At 37.8% G+C, this 225-nt stretch overlaps 1 protein-coding gene across 1 annotated transcript in view; it reads right to left on the reverse strand.

Moving 5' to 3' along the window:
• Positions 1–225, reverse strand: part of LOC119586887 (WAG22 antigen-like) — a gene marked incomplete in the record, with an annotated part of 19,285 nt that overhangs the window by 1,625 nt on the left and 17,435 nt on the right.

Here is a 225-nt window from a genome sequence, read left to right on the forward strand (position 1 = left end):
GTATTGGGAGTTCAAATTTGCAACCATCAGGAATATAGTAACATAACAATTTTGATATATCGATATATTTTAGACGTAATATACATTGCACTGTAAGAAATGTTGGAGCGTCGTTATTTTATGTGCTACTAACGAGAAAAAAGTAATTATGGCGTGTTATACAGGCCTGATGGTGTGCTTCCTTGGCCTGAATGAACCCCACTAGCGCCTCCGTTGAAACCCAAA

The sequence above is a fragment of the Penaeus monodon genome, chromosome 22 (genome assembly GCF_015228065.2).
Source record: "Penaeus monodon isolate SGIC_2016 chromosome 22, NSTDA_Pmon_1, whole genome shotgun sequence".
In the NCBI taxonomy this organism is placed as follows: Eukaryota; Metazoa; Arthropoda; class Malacostraca; order Decapoda; family Penaeidae; genus Penaeus; species Penaeus monodon.